Source organism: Serinus canaria, chromosome 2 (genome assembly GCF_022539315.1).
Source record: "Serinus canaria isolate serCan28SL12 chromosome 2, serCan2020, whole genome shotgun sequence".
NCBI lineage: Eukaryota > Metazoa > Chordata > Aves > Passeriformes > Fringillidae > Serinus > Serinus canaria.
This window is the reverse complement of record NC_066315.1, coordinates 130,660,012-130,676,039: the sequence shown is the minus strand read 5'-3', so window position 1 is coordinate 130,676,039 and position 16,028 is coordinate 130,660,012. Positions and strand designations below refer to the sequence as shown.

Sequence of the window (16,028 nt, the reverse complement as noted above, 5' to 3'; positions counted from 1 at the left end):
GACAGAGCTCTGCTTCTGTGAGCACTCCCTATCCAGCTGAGAAGGACACCTTGCTCACTGTCTTTGTCCAATGTGTGCTTATGCTGGACATGTAACATCTGGCATGACCACATGTGACAGCATGTGACTATGGGTTGGTTGTGTCTTGTCATGCCTGCCCAGAATCCCTTCCTTCTGCTGTCCAGGCTAGCAGCTGGACACTGGCTGACAGTGCTGTCTTCAGGTCCACTGACTTCCTGTCCATGGACTTGAGGCAGGTCAGCAGACACTGGAAGGTGCTATTGAGAGAAGCACTCTGCTTCTGCACATCCCACAGACAGTTGACTGAGGCCCCTCATTGTCACACAGATGGTTTATATTTTTAAAAGCCTGTGGTACTTAACTGTGACATGGGGACATGCAGAGAGAGAGAAGGCCACAAAGTTGCTGCAATACATTTGGAGATCCTGTACCACCAGCAGCAGAGCGTGGCCACACTGTGCACTGAAGTAGAGCCCCCGTGGGCATCGAGCCCCTCTCTCACCAGCCTCCCCAGTCCCAGTTTATTTGTGAGAGAACCTGTAGATATACTGCAGATGAGCCACTCCATGAATAATTAGGCAGTAATGGGGCAGGACTTTGGGGTACGGTCAGTGTGTCACCATGAAAATAAGGAGGAGCTGTTTGTGACACAAAGGACAGCTAAATCTGAGCAGATACTTGCCCTTCCTCTCAAGGAAGGTCAAGTGTAAATGCTCCCTAGCTCTGACAAAGATGTATATGCTGCTTGAAGGACCCATTTGAGACCAATTTTAGAAAAAGTATAGGTCTTCCCTGAGCAGGGTTATTTCTTTCATCTCTTCACATCTCTTCATCATGATGAAAAAGTTATTTAAAAACCCTAAAGCACTTTTACCTTTATGCAACATTTCCCCCTCATCCCACTGTTCTCACACTTAAACTAGCAAAAACATTCTTGCTCAAGCCTTCCAGAAACAATTTCACCTTTGGGCAGAGAATAAGCACATAAATTCTGAACCCAGAAAAACAGAAATTTCAGGCTGTTCTGAATAAAAGAGGAGGAAAGCTCAGGAGACGAGAATGGAAACAATGTTGTGCAACAGAAATTACAGTCTGCTGCTTCTTGCAGTATAACTCTTACTTGACTTTCATTTATTTTTCTAACAAATTGAAGTTCCTTGAGGATACTGACAGTAATAGACAACTGGCCTTTATAAATGGCTAACTCCAAGAAAATACACAGGTATCACTTTTGCATCCTGCAACTCCTTACCTCCAGAGCTTTAATACTACATCTAGGAGTAGAGTTTTAGGCATTTGAGAAATTTTAAGCTCATATAGAAGTCTTTTCCAGACTTCTGGAGCCTTGTAAGTTGAGTGACATCTTATATAGGTTTAGGAACACTTTTCGGGTTCAGGCACTCAGATTACTCAACCTATTTTTATTCACTGTCATAGTGGCTGGAAATAACTTAATAAATTTTATTTATTTAAACAGATTTTTTTCTTGCAATAGGCATGTTTTAGGGACTGCAGTTCTATATATTATCAATTTTCTACTTTTACTTTTTCTTTATTGACTACCACAGAAATTTATTAGATCAGATGATATAATTCTAAGATATCTGAGATGTTTGAAATGGCTATGGAAGCCTTTATCTTTAATGTTTTATGACATGCCAAAAAATTTGGAAAGTTCTCAGCTTGCACATTATTTACTGGTATCTTGCCACTTTGTAACTTGGATCAGTGAGATTGCATCTATATTAGATAGCTCTATCTGGCACTAATGCATTATCCTAGCCTTGTCATCATGGTACACAGGTATTATTATTTTTTTTTAATCTACTGCACTCAGTACCTTTTATGACAATCAGTGCATGGCAAATAATCTTTTACAATGGGCAAACAGAAATCTGATGGTATTCAACACTTATTCCTATTCTCTGCATTTTCTCTCTTAGCTGTATTTATACATAACATTTATCAATTGTATAGTGGTATTTATAAATATTTTCTCTTTTTACATGCCTGATTTCTGTTTTGCTATCCATGTGTATTGCAGATATTTTAATTCATCGAAGGCTTTTATCCTCTCTTCTCTGGTTGCAAGTCAGAATGCATTTCCATACTACATTTTTTCCAGAGGCAAAACTGATCTGGACAGTTCTCTTCCTTCCCTATGCCACTTGTTCCTGCTGCCACATCAATCTTCTGCAATGCTTTTTGTGCAAATGCAGCCATCTGTGGGGCAATACTGTAAGACAGATCAGTAAAATCAGGGGTGCTAAAAATAAAGTCTCCAGGAAAAAAAATAAATTGGCGAGACAGCTGAGCTGGAAAATATAGGAGAGTGGTGAATCTTCCAACAAAGGGTGTTCTTCAGAACAAGATGAAAGAAAGATCAAGGACACAAACGTGCGTGTCAAAAGGGGAAGGGTTGAGGACAGGTTTTTCCCAAAAATGATGGGCTGGAGACTAGATGATGACAGAGCCTGCAGGAAACATGAAATTACCTAATAAAAAACAGAGTTTGACTTTGCCAATTTTATGTTGAAGACGATGGTTGAATATTCAGATAAAAGATTTCAAAGGGAGACTCAGTTGTGGGATCAGAGACATGAAAACATTTACACATCATATTTGATACTCTTCCAATATGACTTTAAAGAAAAGACCACCAACACATGAAATTCTGGCCCAAGGTACCGATTTTACGCTACCATAGGAGACAACAGTGTTTCATATGTAAATATTGAAATTACACTGAGGCCAGCAGTCCAGATAAGCAGAGATTATGGCAAGGACATAAAAAATTGAGATGAGGTTGTCTATCTCACCCATTTCTCCATTCCTTACTACCAAGAAGAAAAGCACTTTCCTTCCTCAGCCCTCTCTGCTCACCTTTCTTCACATTGGTATGATTTTTACCCTTCCATACTTGACAGCATGTTGAGTGTGCTTATGCCTCCTTAGAACACACCAAATGCTTTGCTGGAAGGGCAGTATTTTTGTATTGTGATATAAGACTTTGTACTTTTCTGCCAGCAACTGAATTAAATAGCCACAAAGGTTAAATCCTAGATATTCTTCAGAAAGTGTTTTGGAAAGACAAGTTAGTTAACATTCTTAAACCTTGTATGCCTCACCAAATGCAGTGCCCATTAAGTATTTCCTCTCTGCTCAAGAGTTTGAGCAGCCCCTATTTTTCCTTAATACCTCTTTGTCATCCTGTTCTATAATACTAGCAAGCAAGCAAACAAATGTATTTTCCTTACATTCCAAAATAAACAACTGCCAGTTTTGGTGTACAGCTTGTGTGCAGAAAAGAGTTTCTTTCTTCCCCATGCTTAGTGTATTTAATTAATTGACTATTTTGAACACTTCTGATGAAAAGCACCTACTTGGCTGCAAGCTCTCTACTGCCAAGCTCTCAGCAGGGTGGCTGGCTGGAGGTTTGCTTTGTCCCTCATCAGCTTCAAGGAGAAACCATCTCACCATCACAGTGACTGCTCAATGTCCCAGTTCAAAATCTTAGATCAGGGCTCTTTTCCCCTCCTATTCTTCAGCCTTACCCAAGATATTTCAGAACATTTGTGCTGATTTACTGAATCCCTCTGGACATTTAGAAAGTAATATATTACTGAACTGCTTTGCTGGCTGGTTTTTGTTTTATTGGTAGCTGCACATTTGACCTGGTAAAATGGTTTGCTGTCGCTATTCCAAAATTTGTCCACTAACCTACCATTCTCTTCCATCTGCTAATATTTTTGTTTCTCTCTTCATTTTTTCCCCTCACACATCTCCATTCTTGTCTTTTTCTCATTTTATGAGCTAATTCCCTTTCTCTAATTCCCTTTTTCTGTATCAAATTCCATACATAACAAAGTGTCCAAGATTTTACTCTGCAAATTGTTGTATGTTATAACCTTCTGTATATCTTATCCAGCTGAACACAATGGCACCACTTACACACCCTAAGTGACATGTACATATTTGCAGTACTGGAGCCTGAGCAACTCACCTAGCCACTGGCTTTTACAAGCCAAGAGGGAACTACCGTGGTTTGTACACAACATGCCAAAATTCCAGTATAATCTCATTGGTGTTACCCTTATTTTCCACTTCCCCTCCCTGTTTGTTGTAACTGCCTATTCTGTCATTTCAGATTAAGTATCTCACCATGGAATCACTTGTATTTACTCTTAATTTGATGTACTGGAAGTAGTCCTATTGACTTAAACGGAACTATGCACATAAATAAAGGTAAGTATACGTGCAAGACTTTAACTGATGTTACATTGCAAATCCCACAGGAAAAGCATGGTACATTTTATTAATTTTATTATCTTTGTGCATGTTAAATGCAGGCTGGGTGATTAATAACTTTTTCCAGAGTAAATTTTCAGGTTTCATACCAGCTTAATGGAAGAACCACTAGTCATAAGCACAGGATCAGCTCCAGTTCCACAAAATTCTAAGACGACAGTGTGCATGATTAACTAGGAAAAAAAAGCACACGATTTAAATCCAATGTAATAATAATGTAGGCAGAGAATTCTGAAACATGCTCGAGGAGATTGGGAATTGAGCCAGGAGTGGAGGTCAGGAGCAACAAGCCGGCTGTGGGAGAGGGCGGCAGCTACGATAGGGCTGCAGAGGGAGAGAATTCCGTGGAAGACCGCATGAAGGTCGGTAGCAAAAGGAGACGGAAAACCCGACCTCGGGGACGGGTGAGCGTTACAGGTCGGCCGGAGGCAGCCCCGGGCTGGGGCTGCTGGACGCTGGCGCCCAAGAAGCCTGGGGCTGACCGCAGCTAAATGCAGAACAGGGCCAAGCCACCAAGGAAGAGATGGGGGCTTGTGGGCAAATTCTGAGGCGGCTTCTGTTTCAAATGCCAAGGGGGGGGGGGTGGGGCGAAAAGAAGGTAAATCTTTATCTTGCAGCACGGAAACAGGGCTTTGTCATTTTGGCAAGTGAATCAGCGCTCAGCAGCACGACCTATTGAAAGGCCCCAATAATTCATTCTTCGCCTCGCACTTTTCCATTTCCACGGGTATGAAGCCCACGGAACTGTACATGCATGAAGCGTTGTACCTTGTGCTGCTACTGCGGCTGGCAACGCTGCGGCGTCCCCCGCCACGGGGACAGAGACACCGCACCCACCCCTCAGGCTCCGAGCATCCCCCGCACCGCGCCGGGGGCGGCAGCGAGCGGGGACCGCGGGAGGTGCCCCCGGCCCCACCGAAGGGTCCGCAGCGTTGCCGCTCGCCGGGGCCGCCCTGCCGGGGGCGGACGAGGGGCGGCACCGCCGTGCGCGTTGAGCTCAGCGCGTCGCGGAAACCGACGGCCCGGGCGCCGCCTCCCTGCCGGGCAGCCCCGGCCCCGGCCCCGGCCCCGCGTCGCCCCGCCCCGCCCCGGCCGGGCGGTGCCGCCCCCTCCGTTCCTCACTCGCACTCACATACACACACACACACACACACACACACACACACACACATAGACACATACACAGGCACACACACACGGAGGCGCTTCCTGCGCGGCGCCGGGCTCGGGCAGAGCAGCGCCGCTTCCTTCCCGCCGACTCACAGGTACCGGGGGTGGGTCCGCGGCGGGCGGGGGGCGCCGAGGGGCCCGGCGGTGGCGGCGTCCCCCGGCTCGGGCCTCCGCCGGCGGCCGCCGCCCTGAGCGTGGCGGCGGGTGAGGGGTGGAGCGGAACCTCCGAGCCGGAGCCGCCTCTGGGCGGGAGCCCGAGCCCGGGGGGGAGAGGGCCCGAGAGCGTCCTGGGGGCCGGGGCGAAGTCGGCGGCGTCCCCCGCTGCTGCTTGCATTGCTGGAGGGTGAAGTCATCGTGCCCATTGTCTCCCCCCGGGCGGAGCGAGCGGCCCGTGGCGGAGGAGGGGGGCACGGCCGGCCCCCGGGGCTCGGGGAGCCCCGGGTGGGTCTCGCTCGGCCCCAACGCGGTGTGCGGGGAGGAGCTGCGCCCTCCGTCAGCCTGGGTGGGCCGCGGGGCCCCTCGGCCGGCGCCGCGCTCCCTCCGCCCGGCAGCGACATCGGGCCGGGGGCCTGGGAACTCCGGCGCTTGAACTTACGGGGCACCGGGAGACCTGGCACGGGGAGAGGAACGCGAGCAGCTCCCCGGCCTCCAACTCGCCGGGGGCAGCGTTCGCACCTCCCCCCGGACAGCTTCTAGTTGATCTCTCTGTGGTGTGCTTCCCACCCCGGATCCGGTGGGTCGGAGGAGTTTGCAGGGATAGTGCATCTCGGCTGAGAAGGCCGTGGGGGACAAGCAGTGGGAATAGCCCGCGTCCTGCCCAGTGTTTTCCTTGCTCAGGTCCTTCTGCAAAGCTGGGAGTTTTCCACCTAGCAGTTTGCTAGGCACACACAGCAGCTGCTGCAGGCGCACGTTCGAAAGACAGGGAGGAATTGGTAACAAACTGTGTGAAAGCCAGCGTGCATGTAAGTGAGCTGAAGAGGTGATGGCTGGCAAAGGGAAGGCTTCCTTCTGCCTTTCTCGTTCTGCTCCAGTACTGCCTCTTGACAGAAAGAAATGGGGCTTTGCAGAGGGGTAGTGGTGGAATGGAGTTACGGGGATATACCAAAGAGACAGTAATAGAATGCTGTTAGTGCTGAGCAGAGAAATCAAAATTTGAAGCCTTCATGCCCTTGTGGTTGCGTATTGGATATATGTCTGTGTTTTTCCATGAGGAGCACAACAAATCTTGTTTCTGTTAAAATACTGTAGTTGGCATTGGTACTGATTAGAGCTTTATCTCAGCTCTCATCAAGGATAGCATTATTTTATTAAGCACGGTTTGGGGAAACACATCTTGCAGGGTTTAATTCTGGAGACAAAACTAAACATAAATTAATTTTGAAATTAATTTTTCCCTTCAGTGTTTTTTTTCTATCTAACCTTTTTGTTAGTCACAGAACCGTATTTCACTGTCTTAAGTGTTTCTTATTAAATTTGTTTGAAAAGAAAGTTTCTGGTTTAATATCGACATCAGACTGAAGTAAAATTCTGAATTGCCCAGCTAACAGAATTTACTTGAGTGCTTAGAAAGGATGGCTGTGTAACATTACTTAACAGTTTACAAAATCTGGTACTTACTTAACTGTAAACATTTAAATGCTTGTACTTCAAGCTTTCAGAAAGCTGAGAAAGCACTTTTTTATTTTTAATTGCATGTGAACTCAGCCTGTTTGTCCAGAAAATGAAAGGTTCGCTTTTGCACAATGATAATAATGCTAATCTTAAAAATGAGTTCAGTAAAAGGCTTACATATGTATAACTCTTCTCTGTGCATATTTCTTAAAGTATGCCAGTTTCTACTGTATTTTATACAATTCAGCATTTATAAAATGCTGAAATCAAGCTGTTGTCAGCTATTTTTGATTTTGTGGACATAAGATCAGAATTTCTAAAAGGAGTTGAAATGTTTAAGTGTGTTTTTCTTCACTCCCCTTCAACTTAAATCTGTCAGACAAATGACACATTCCTTATGCAGAGCAATCATCAGATTTTGATTAATTGCACTAGCTAAGGCTCAGGAGGAAAGAAGATGCTTGACAGATGTATTTGTTTACCTTTGTAGTGTGTACAAATTCTGGTCTCTCCATTAGTAAATGAATCATTAAAACTCCCTTAGCTATGAGATTCCCAATTTACAAATGCACTAGGAAAACTTGGTTTATGTAAATACTATCAACCTGTGAAAGAACACAAGCCCTTGAATTCTTTAGGTAGTTAGGTAGAGTCTTTTGTGGTGGAAAATATATATGGTTTTTTCCCCCCATATTCTTAATTAACAACATTTAGCTACTGTTCCCCTATGAGAAATAGGGGAGCTACTATGAGAAAAACTCCAGACTGAATTTGTTTGGTGAGTAGGTGATTCTTCCTAAAGGTAGGGTTTTCTCCCCTGTTTACTGGGCCTGTTGGATCCGTGCTTAGTCTTACTGAAGTATTCCTTACAAAGATCCAACAGAAACACCACCCCCCTTCCTTCCAGGATGACAGTGTAGGATGCCTAAATCTTTTCATAGGTCTTCTGAATCCTGGTTTGGAAGCACTAATAAAGATCTTTGAGCTCTGAAGTACAACTGTAGTGCTCTGGACCACTGTCCTCTGATGGCCTTTAGCCAAACTGGTGCTCTCCGTTATGGGGTCAGTTTGCTCTGGCCCATGGTCAGACATCCATATTAGCTTAGTGATTTGTTTTCTGAATTGTACTTAAACATCATGTACTGGCCTAGCAGAATAAATTTTAATATCTGAATTAAATGGATTGATGGATACATGTTTTGGGTTCTACTCCTAGTGTGATTTCTGTTTGTAACTGAGATGTGAGTCATTCTAGTTCTTTCTGAGGGTCAGTGAAAGCTCTTTGAATGATTAATAAAAGTATTAATTTTAACACTGGCTTATCCATAAAGAAATTAATTTCAGATTTTTGTCTTGTGTTTGTCTTAGCTCTGTTTCCATTGTGCCTTCTGTGTTAGCTGATGGAAGATGTGTAGCTGAATGAATTGGTGTACCTAATACAGCTTTAAGACGCTGGGAGTGGTGTTGGGTCTTACTGCTAAAAGCATGTGAATTGCACCTGGAGGTAGACTTCCAGCAAGAAGGTAAAAAGTTACATTCAATCTTAGAGAACTGATTGTTTTTATTAGTGTTGCATTATGGTACATTAAAATGTACAAATTTTTCCCCCAGTAGGAAGAATATGGAAGAGGCTCTTCAAACAGTATCAGTGCCTCTTAAACAGTTGTTTGGGATTTTTTTTTTAATGTTCCTATTTTTCGCAAGAGGAGACTTCATTTTATTTATGAGTCTCTGAAATGGAAGTTTTGTTCTTGTTTTATTCTAATTTTAGTTAATTTCAAGTAGTTTGTATTTTAAATCATCAATGAAATATTCTTTAAGGAAAAACATATATTTTTGTGTATTGTATATAGATTACACTAGAGATACTGCTGTGCTCTATTTTAACCCAGAAAGAAACTTTCACATTGAATTACACTTTTCCCCCTTAAGTATTCACTTGAGGGATTACTTCAGCAGATTTCTTCAGGCACTTTGAAAAATTTATTTTATTTCTTTGTGCATTGTGATAATAAATAGGTGTTTAGTCTGTTGCTGATATTTATGTATTGACAGATTTCTTCCAAACTTGTGTAAACTTATGTTCACCTCATTATTGCAGATCTTTTTGTAAGTTTATTTTTTAGTTGATGGAAAGAGACTTTGTGGAAGAGATTTCACTCATTTGAGTCATAAGGTGCCTTAGTCTTTTCTTCAGTGATCTTGATTGTTTCATGTACATTTCTGGTAGTTCTCAAGCACTTTACAACTGTGTTTTACCTTGGTTTTGGTTGCTGGTCCTTCTCTGGCATGGGTTGCTTGTTTTTTCTGTTTTTTTTCCTCTTAATGCAAGTACTGACTCAAGGATCCAAACCAAAGCAATGGATATCTAGAAAGAGCTGTAAATATTGTGTGGGACTAGAATATTACAGGGCTCTACAAGAAGTTTTCTTCCTGTTGTGAGCGTGTCTTATGCCAGCTTTAGAATGGTCTTTGAGTTCTTCAAAGTAGAATTTGTAGAAGGAAGAAAAGCCCCACAGGTGAGCTGTGAGATGTCATTTGTGATCTGACCCTTAGGTTTTCCACCAATACAGAAAGTGAGAAGGGGTTTGTGTGTCTGTTTTGCTTTTACCTTCATTGATGTTGTAGCATACTTCTTAGAAGAATTAACAATACCTTGGGGCTTATCCATCGAACAAGAAAAAGTAGGAGTACTTTCATTTTAGGTTACTTTTTTTGTAATGGAAAGATTGCTGTAGACTTTTCCACTTTTGAACTGTGGATTGAAGTCAGTCACCTGCTGGGCAGCTGGTAGCCTCCTGTTGGATGTGTAGCCAAACACAAAATGAGAATTGTTGTTGCAGTTTTTTGGGTGTTTTTTGAAGGGCGACTTTCCAAAGATTCACTTTGCATCTAGACATACTGCATCAGTCTGGAAAGCTGATATCAGAGTTATTTTAACCTAAAGCAACTTAGCAAAATGACCTGGTGAAATGAGCTTAAAGTTTCATATATACAGGTGTTTCCTCAGGCATTAAAACTTCCTCTCTTTAGAGGCCAACATATCCCCTAATGATGTCTTCAGCAAGACATTTAAAGGGCACCTTGCAGAAATAAATGTTTGTACCAGTTGAGTTTGGTATAGTCACTTGTTTTTGCTTCCTAAATAGAGCACAACTTTGTTAATGCAAGTATCCTGTTACTGTTCAGCACAAACTGTCATTGTGGGACTATGTCAGTTCTGTTCTGCTTCCATTTATAGTTGAGACAAATTACTGTTAAACAGACATTTTTCCATAGGTCCTTTAGTTGCTCCCATAAGGCAGATTAGAGCTTACTCTAAATTGGAGTGCCTAGCTGTCCCCTTCTGTTGTTCCATTTAGTGGATGAAGAACTGCTTCAGCAAAAGGACTAATTCTGGGGAAATTGTATGCAGTAAGAATTGTGTTTTGTTCTCATTGTGTTTCACTGATGCTGCATATCCTTAATAAATAAAATTACCACTTTTAAGTTTCTTGGTTAATGATCAGATTTTTCACATAAAGGCAAACTCTGTGAGCCACATCAAGCAATCAAGTTTCATTTTTATCGTAAAATGCTTAATATGTCAGACCGTTCCAGTTGTTGTGTTTAGTGTATTGTGTATGACTTCTGGTGAGACAAATTTACCTTGTGCATATTTTCAAGAAATGTTTTTTAGGGAGTGCTAAGTGGTCTTGCACCTTGGGCATCTTCTGAACAGTGGAGGTTCAGGTGGGACTGAGGGTTTTGGTTGAGGCATGGGGCTTTGGCAGTGCTGCCTGCTAGTGTTCTGGATTTGATGGCAGCACAGCACTAGTGCTGCTGTGCTTTGTTTTTATTTTTAAGTATTTATACAAAATAACCTTGTTAACTGCTCTTAGAGAAGAGTCTTTCATAGCACCATAACAGTTGCATTCCAGAGGAAAAGAGTATTGGTGTTGCTGTGCCTAAATGCGTCATTCATCTGTTTCCTTTGCTAGAAGTACATGGTGCTCAGAACTTACTGAATATTTCTGTGAAACTGGGCAAGGGGAGGGATGTTTTGGCAGATCTTCTGCAGTACTGCCGTTCAGAGCTCTGTCTCAGGAAGAAACATTTATACTTTTTTTAGGAAATAGAAGGCTTTTATTTTGTGTAAATTAGATAGTTGAGGAGTGCTTTAGGCTTTTTATGACCTGCACATTGGGGCCATGTGCCAAGCCCTATTCAGTGTTGCAGCTCTTCCTTGTATCAAGATCTAGTAGGACTTTCCCAGTAAATGTTTTATTGAGTATTAATTAATATCTGTACTGGAACTGTGTATAGTAAGTGACAATGCTGACAGAGAGTGGTTGTTGCAACATACTGTTTGGCTTTTCTCTTTCATATCAAAATGCATTATGTAGGGAACTTCCAGGTGTCCCTCAGACTTTTGAGAGTGGAAGAACATTTGGATGGGAATAAATAGTGATTGTGGTGACATCATTCCACTGTTAAAGTTGAAGCTTGATAACAAACATTTCCTTCCGGTCGGCCATTGGGAACTGTCTTACTCTGAGTCTGCCTTTCATGTTTCTATGATAAGCAATCTAATACATTGATCAATGCAAAGAAATGTGTCTGGAAGGTAGAGCATGTTCAAGGTTACTTTATTTTTAGATTGTGTGGAAAAATAACTTTAATCAAAGTGTTCGCCACTCTATGAGGTGCTCTTATTTTGTGTTCTGCTATACTATTACATCAAATATTAACAAAATAAAGCATTTAAAATTACCTTTTTTTTTCTGAGTTGAAGACCTTGCTTCAGTTTACTGAGACGAGCAGCTACCTTTTCACTTTCATTTTACCTGTGGAGCTGTATCTCATACTTACTTTTTGTTTGACTTTGCTTTTTCAAAAGAAGTTAAGCTTTCCTTTATATGATACTGCTAAAAACATCTTGGGAGACCAGGAGCCCTTTTACTCAGGATCAGAGATGGAGGTATCAAGCTTCTAGCTCCTTTTTAAGTGAAGGGAATGGTAGTGCTTATAGTCTGTGAAGCCAAGCTGTTGCTTTACTGAAGTGTAAGATTTTACAGTCAGTGTAAGATTTATCTGTGGGACAACATAGAGGGGAAACCTAAAAAGCTATTATAATAGAATACTGCTATTCATTTCACAGCACCATGGTTTTAAGCCATCTGCTTTTTGATTGAGAGTTTTTAGTACCTAATGACCAAAAGTATTTTCCTCCTAAAGTTCCTATGTGACTAGTTTGGGTTTTTTTAATCTCCTCTCTTTCTTCATCTTTCTATTCTTATTTGCTATTGCACTTTCTTCCCTTTATGTGCCAGTATGCTTTGTTTGGACTTTGTGGTGGTTGTGCATAGCTGAAGAAAACTAGACTTCGCCTTCTGTGACCTGACACCAGGCAGAAATTCAGCCAGGGCAAGAATAGAAGAGAGCGTGTAAACTCAGCACAGGAGTCCTGAATCTTTCCATTATTAACAATTAAAGATGATTCCAAGATAAATTAGGTAATGGATTAACTAACTCATGAAAAGAGAACAAGGATAAACAAAGAGAAATATCCTGCTTTGCAAGAATTTAGATTATTAGGATTACATGCTGCCTGCATGTCTGGGAAAGGAAGAACAAACTTCCCTATTTTCAGTGTTTAATTTACTTAGTAGATAAGAGGTATATGATGTGCCAGATTAATTCAACAGCAAAAGATAAGTTTAAGCTTAGCAGGAGGTGTTTTTACTGGGGAATGGGTTGAGAAATAGAAGCATCCTGTTTAGTCCTGCCCAGCAATGCTACAGCTTTTTCTTTAAAACAGTAAGCAGTGAAAACGGTTTCTTCCTACCTCCTACACCCTGTCCTAATCAGCATAATATCTTGGCTGGATCTAGACCAAGAACTGTTGATTGAGTAAAACATGAAGACAGTGACATGGTTTTGTTTTCATTGTTCCTTTTTTCTGTTTTGTTTCGAGGTGTGAAATATTGCTGGGGTTTTTTTTTAGGGCTATACAGTCATATCCTTTTTCTTGTCTCAAAATTCATGCAATATTACCTTTCTGTTTTAAGGGTAACAAATAATTTGGAAGTAACAGTTGCATCCTAAATTATCTTTCACAAGCTGTGGGGATCTTTGCACTGTATGCTTTTTAAAGCCACTTTATGTAAAATTGCATATGCACAATTAATATAAAAACCACAATATGTTGCATTTGTGGGATGGATTCTTTTAAACTATCTGTAAGTTTGCTTTTGTTTCTCTCTGCTGGATAAAAATAATAAAAAATATTGATAATAAAGAATATTTGATATGGTTAGTATTTCTTATGAAATGGTGAAAATGCACCTCTAAGTATGCAGACGAATAGTTTTATCGTGCTAAAAATCATTCAGTGAGAGAATAAATTAGAATCCTGAAGGGAAGGAGCTTCCAATTGGCAGTACAGTGAACAGAAATGCAACACTTCAGGGGAAGCCTTGGGTAGATTGATGCTTTTATCTGTAAAAATGCAGAGTGGGTAGTGAAACTCTCTGTAAAATACAGTCCTTTTGAAGTTAGAGCTGTTCACCTTTAAAGTTCATCCCGAAATAGGGTGCTTTGTACAGTGTTACTGTAGATTAGTACCTGGATATAGGTGATTTTGGAGTATTAGGTGATGAAGTCTTGTTTTGGTGATCTGATTTTCCTTCAAAAAAATGGGTTTATTAGATTTAACTTTGTTATCACAAGTGTCACGTCATAAAAACACTTGACTGGAGTATGGCTTTGAGTATGTTTTATTGAAGTCAGTACCTACCTGGAGTAACTTTAACTTACCTAATGTTCATGCATTTTGTAGGTGAAGAATGGCTCAGGTTTTCATTGTGTATAGAATGCAAGACCTCTGTCTATTGTAAAGACAGGGAAAATAGCTTTAGGATACTGGTAGTTTAACTGTTTCTCAGAAACCATGATAATGAGTGCACTAGGAATACTAGAAAGAGCAAGGTATGCCTTCTGCAGCAATTACATGACTTGTTTGGCCAGGCTTTGAAATGTGAAGGATTGCACACGTAGATGAAAAGTGTTTCTGCCACTGCATGCAATTAATTGTAATTTTAAGGGGTTTCAGGTAAAAGTCTCAAATGTTAAAAAAGGCCAGAATTAAAGGTGAAGCAGCAACCATAGCTGGATTGTCATTTGTACCTACCTTTATTAAGTTACTGTTCTTAATTACACAGCCGTGGTTTTTTGGGTTTTTTTTCCCCCTGCAGAAGCATTATTCAGAATACATTTGCAGTCCCTACTGGAGCATCCATCTACTTTGGTCAGAAATAAACCTAGTCTCTAGGGCAGTTATTTCCATTGAATAAGAGATATAATGCAAAAAAAGATTTTTATCTTGTCTGAAATAGACATCTGAATCTTGGCTGTGTTTGGTGGGGGTAGGGGTGTGTGTACACTATTGATACTGCAGGTATCTTTGATCATATTTACTGTGTAACATGCCCAAGAGCTTAGTTTCATTTAGGCTATCTCAGGTCAGGCATCTGAGGTGGTAAATGAATTAATCCTTAATCACATTCTAATATTGCATCTGTTAACAGGGATAATAACCATGCTACTTCAGTGGAATGAGTATGGTTTTGACTATTCCAGCAATATGAATCTAACGTATTGGTGCTCTGCAATGACTTAGGGAAAATCAATTTCTGCTTTCAATGTAGCATTATACAGTATTTATTTGTCTATTTATTTCTTTTTATGGGGGGCACAATGAGTAAGAATAAACAAAATCCTGACCAGTGACCTGATAACTGTGTACTAGGCAAAGATAGTACTGGGGGGGAAGGGATAAAAGCCATGCAATTGTATTGTCTTCAGCAATCATTTCTAAATGCAACTTCATCAAGTAAAGAGAATTATTTCTAATGTAGTTCATGTGTTGTTTTCTATCCATTAAAAATAATAATTGAATTAATATCAGGAGGTTGGGAAACTACTCACTAGGCAGACTGCTGCTGTTGGAGCTAGTAGTATTTAATACAATACTGTGTCATGCTTTACAGGGATTGACCCAAGACAGTATGATCCATGTGCTTGTGTAGAGTGTTTTATCTCTGTCTTTGGACTGTAGAGGATGGGCAATAGAGGAAGGCTTGCTTTGAAAGTACAAGCTGCTTTTGCTGCCTTTTTTTTGTCACTGGCAATGTAACTTTTACTTTCTGCATCATTAATAGTGTTTTATGCAAATCCTGTTCATATTTAGCCAGTTAAGGTTTTTGTTAGGCTTGTGATACCTTAGCTAATCTAAAATAATACCCTTTCCAGTACCTAACATGATGTCTTTACTTTTTCTCTCCTGTGATTTGGAGATGATTTCCCTCTCTGTTTCCTGTTCAACTACTCTGTAGAATCTTTCTTGCCTTTGTTGGCTTGTTTTCCTCTAGTGTTTGTGATCAGCCAGTCCATTCTGTCTCTCATATGTAGTCTCTTATTACTTGTGCTGAAGTTCACAGATTACTTCCCCAAACATCAGCTGTTGGTTTCCTCACTCTGCAGTCCCCCCCTTTTTTTTTCTTACATTTTTCTCTTTAGCACGCTCTGATGGAGTTGCTGTTCAACCATGCAGTTTCAGTGCAGGTTTCTGCCTTTCTGGCAGCCACCACTTTGACTATTGTTAAAATTGCAACACAGTTTAGGTTGAAATCCCACCTTCTCCACATTTGGTTGAAGTTTCTTCTGCATTGCTGCCACTTAATTAGTTGGATGTTGGAAAGGAAAAGTCAGCTTCCTACCTCTATTTTCTGGTACTTTGATCGAGGCAGATTGTTCACCTGGAAGTGAAAGGAAGATTCTATTCATTTCCAGGCTGGGTCAAGTTTAGTAGAGATATTAGCAGATAAAATACATGCTCTTTGCTGAAGATTGGGTGTCTTTTTCTCTTATTCCCAAAA

General features: G+C 41.2%; 2 protein-coding genes across 8 annotated transcripts in view; both read left to right on the top strand.

Moving 5' to 3' along the window:
• Window positions 1–16,028, top strand: part of PABPC1 (poly(A) binding protein cytoplasmic 1) — a 688,709-nt gene that overhangs the window by 126,452 nt on the left and 546,229 nt on the right. The gene's annotated exons all lie outside the window — the stretch shown is intronic.
• The window catches only part of RNF19A (ring finger protein 19A, RBR E3 ubiquitin protein ligase), a 58,122-nt gene continuing 47,510 nt past the window's right edge, over window positions 5,417–16,028 (top strand). For 4 of the 7 annotated variants that reach the window (XM_030232754.2, XM_030232769.2, XM_030232758.2 and 1 more), the window contains exons 1-2: window positions 5,417–5,594; window positions 8,479–8,633. The gene's annotated coding sequence lies outside the window, so the exon portion shown is untranslated. Of the gene's footprint in view, window positions 5,595–6,228; window positions 6,462–8,478; window positions 8,634–16,028 lie in introns of those variants that run through there. The other 3 variants (XM_050970671.1, XM_018912517.3, XM_030232783.2) reach the window with 3 other exon arrangements.